The following is a 4,158-nucleotide window of genomic DNA, read 5'->3' as shown; positions in this document are numbered from 1 at the left end:
TTTTGCAATTCATCTATTCAGCTGCATAAGAACAGAACAATCATCACTTGACCAAAACACAAACCACTGACATAGGCTTCAAATAGGTTTTGCAAACACATCAGTAATTAGTCAACGTACAATACAAGTTCCAAAGTTTGTCTGTTGTATAAATACTATTTAAGAAATTAAACTAACTGGGAATATAATACAATTTCCTTAAACAGACAAACAATTGATTAAATTAGGAGTGGAAGAAATTATCGTGTTTGGCAATGGAGGAACAGCAAGTCCTGCAGTGGCCTCTCAGTGTTTCTCACCAAGACCATGAAGACGGCCAGTTATAGTCAACACTGGGTTGTATAATAAGGGCCTTATTATAAAAAAGCAGATTAAATTGTTCAAGAAGAATGTGATAAACACATGCAGGGGGAAAAGCCTTCTTAATGATACATACAGTGATGGGCTGAGATGAGTAATAGCCCCAAACCACAAGATCTCAGAAGTTATTGTTTTCTGAAAACATTGCCTTAATACTCAAGAGCAGACACAAGTCTTTTTCTTTGAGAGTTTACATGTAAACAAACAGCAAACTTTTGCATGCTTGGCATAAATCAATCTACATCAACCAATCCACCATGTGCAGTTTTGGTCTCCCCATGCCAGAAATTATCCAGAATTAAACAAAGCAAAGGGAAATAATGATTGAAAATAGGGAACGACTCTGTATAACAAGCAACCCGGAACACACATGAGTCACCTCTGTACTCCTAAATAACAAATACAGGGCGTGGGTGGTTTTTGGTTGTTTTGTTGTTGTTGTTGTTGGGTTTTTTTTCCAATATAAGGATGCAACAGCCTAATTTGAAGCCTTCACTATCACCTCGCAGGTCTCTCATCTCCTGCCTAGCCAGACAAGCCAAAGAAGAAAGTATCAACCCCTTCCAGATGCCTCCTTATCAACAAGGGACTGAGACCTCTGCCCTCCAAACACACGGAACCACTGCCATCTCCCCCAAGAGCTTTGCTACTGACAGGAAAATGCCCCGTAGTGCCTGCTGCCCCCTCAGCAGCGGGACGCACCTCGCCGAGGGAGCACCACACCGCCAGGCGGCACACAAGCCCCCACAACATGGCGTCGCTCACCTCACCGCCCGAGCAGAAACAAGCGCCACTTCCCGCCGGCCAATCCACTCCCAGCGCCGGTAGCTTCTAGCCAATCACTGCCCGCGAGGACGGCACGCGGGCCAATGAGTTTGTCTCGGCGTGAGAGCCTGGGTGGAGGTTTCTGCGCTCTCGGGGCAGCTGGCGCGGGGAGCGCTGCCGCCTACCGCGGGCGGGACTTCTGACCGCGGGCGGGACTTCTGACCGCGGGCGGGACTTCTGACCCCGTGCGGGTGTGGACGGGGCCGCAGCCGCCATAGCGGCTGTAAAAAACCCCGCCGCCCCCCGCGGTGGGGTCCCGCCCTTCGCTAGCCCGGCGCCGCCGGCTCCCGCCCCGCCTCGTCCGTCGTGCTGGCGCGCACGGAGCCGCTACGGAGTGTTTCTCCGGCGGGAAGCGCTGCGGTCACGGCACAAAGGGGACGTGGGAGCAGGAGGAGATGCACACATTTCAGTGCATAGTGTAGACGACTTACTGGGCGTAAGTCTGCCGAACCAGTGTAGTCCGTTTGTATGCGTAATTCAGAAACAGTTTTGCTACCAGCCAGTGCCCAAGTAGGTAGAACAGATGCAGAAACTCGGATACAAACCCGTTGTTGATAAAGGGCTTCTGCAGACATTTGTGATCTTTATATACAGGGGGAACTGGGTAACATGTTCATTTCATTCATTTCATTTAGAAATCCCACAGTTCCAAAGTGGGGTTTACCCCACTGTGTATTTATCACTTGTATCACAAATACAGGTGATTAAAATTTATCGTGAATCTCACATATTCCAGTGGAGTATCAGGAAGCATCTCTGTTCATACCTGGAATAAACAGCAATAGCAGAGCATCTAGGAGAAGAGTCACCTTTCACATACACCTGCAGCAATTGTGAATAAAATAACACCGATGACTTTCTGAAATAAGAAAACGAGTCAATACTACAAAAGGAAAAGCTGTGCAGAAAGTATTTAAAATACCACCAGATGTCACTATAATTCAAGAAAAATGACACGTGGCATGAGAATTGGAGTTGTTTCCAGGGAGGAGTTGATGCCAAAGGGGCGAGTAGCGCCGAGCATTGTGCAGGAGCCACGTTCGGCTGCCCGCACTCACCGCAGCGCCAGCTGCTGTCACGCCCGTTCGTCAGAAGGCGGTGGGTGATCTGAAGCAGATCTGCAGAAGTGCAGCTTCACTGAGGAACTACTAGAGACAAAACTTGGTGTGAGGAACTTGAAGCTTTAGAAGTTTTGTATAACAACTGAATTCTGCTTTCATCGTATGAAATGGAAGTAATAAAAGCTAGTTTGCATTTGATGCGTTCCCTTACCAGTCACATTAGCATACATGCAGGCTTACACTATCTGCAGATTTTCAAATCTTGTAAGGAAAACAGCCTTATTCTATAGCAAAAGAAAAGTGAGCCATAAAGTACGGGAGAAGTGGGTCATACACTTTCCTTCCTGCAGTTGGTACACTAACGTGACTGGGAGGCTACTGTGTATTCATTTCTCATTCTCTAATGTCTATTTTGTTCGGTTTAGCAGAAGGGAGGTCAACAGAAAGCAGAATTTTCCTCCAGTTGTGCATAAACAGTCTGGAACAGGCAGTGAAATTTTTTTTTGGCCACAGATATGGCAACTACACTGAAAAATTTCAGAGAAAATGGAAGCAAAACTGTCTTTAAGGTAGGGTAGCACTATGTACAGGGACCCTTTCTTCACTACAGTAGCAGAAATATTTACCTTCATTTCAAGTGCTGGAAAACATTGTGCTGGTCAATATAATCAGTCTTTGGCACAGCTGCGGTTGTATGTAGAACTGAGAAGGGTCAGAAGCGTTGATGCCAACAGTTTTAATATCAAATGTCAGCTGAAATAGTTGCAGATCTGAGATCACAAGGAGAAAGCCAAATCAGGACAGAAGTCAGTACTAACATTAGACTCATGTTGACAAATGACTAATCATTTAGACTTGCCATTCTGTGTCTTTACCCAGCAATGTTGTAAAAGTACGTATAACAATGTATTGAGCACTACTGATACACTAAATTAAGTGTAGTTACAATTGGCTGTTAGCATGTTACTAACACTACAAGCTGGAATTTAATATTTTTCTTTGTAAGGTAAATACAAAAAAAAGAGATTAATTTGAAATGAAATGTAAAAATAAAACCTGTATTAGAAATAAAACTACCTACCTGTACAATGGAGCTGATGGTTGGATGTTCACAGCAAAAGCCAGTTCTTCTCTTAAATACCCTTACACACCACCCCAAACACCCCCCTACTCTCTAGGCTAAAACAAATACACATTGTTTTCAAGTGATTTGTTAAAATCAAAGACCATTATCATTATCCTTTGCTGCTTTCCTGCTTAGTCTACACCATGTTTGCCATATTTATTTCCAGGTGATACTTAATGCTCTATTTTAGTGGGTAAAGTTATGACAATTATGGTGGTACTGCTAGTTCTGATTCAGATCAGTAGTATGAGAAAATGGAAAACCAAGAGTCATAAAGATGAGATACTATGATACCATGCTTTCTAAAAGCACCCTCATTAATGCATGTACATGCATATAACATATAATCTGTATACTTTGTAATAAAAAGTGACATTGACATTCTTACACAATTTAGCATAATATAGACATTCCTATGTATTTAAACCATGATTTGCAATAATCATCTTTCCTCCAAGCAACTTTGACAATGCAGTGTTGAAGTTATTAACACCGATTAAAAAGTAACTGGTAAAATGTCTTTTTTAATTATGTCTTCTAGCATAATGTCTAGCAGCAATGAAAACTGAAACAAATGGAAGAAAGAACAACACAACTGGGAGTCTCAGAAATTAACGTGTTAAGTAGAGTCTGGCACAGCTTCTGGAAGTGCTGTTAGAAGAAAAACCCTTTTTCTCTTCCATGAAACCACATTAGAACCAACTGGCAGTGCGCCCTTTTCCAGCATCACATCTTAATCCCACAGGTGCTGCATTGCATAGAACTCTGAGGTGAAATGACGGCAAA

This window comes from Caloenas nicobarica, chromosome 15 (assembly GCF_036013445.1).
Source record: "Caloenas nicobarica isolate bCalNic1 chromosome 15, bCalNic1.hap1, whole genome shotgun sequence".
NCBI lineage: Eukaryota > Metazoa > Chordata > Aves > Columbiformes > Columbidae > Caloenas > Caloenas nicobarica.
Note: the sequence above shows the minus strand (reverse complement) of the source record.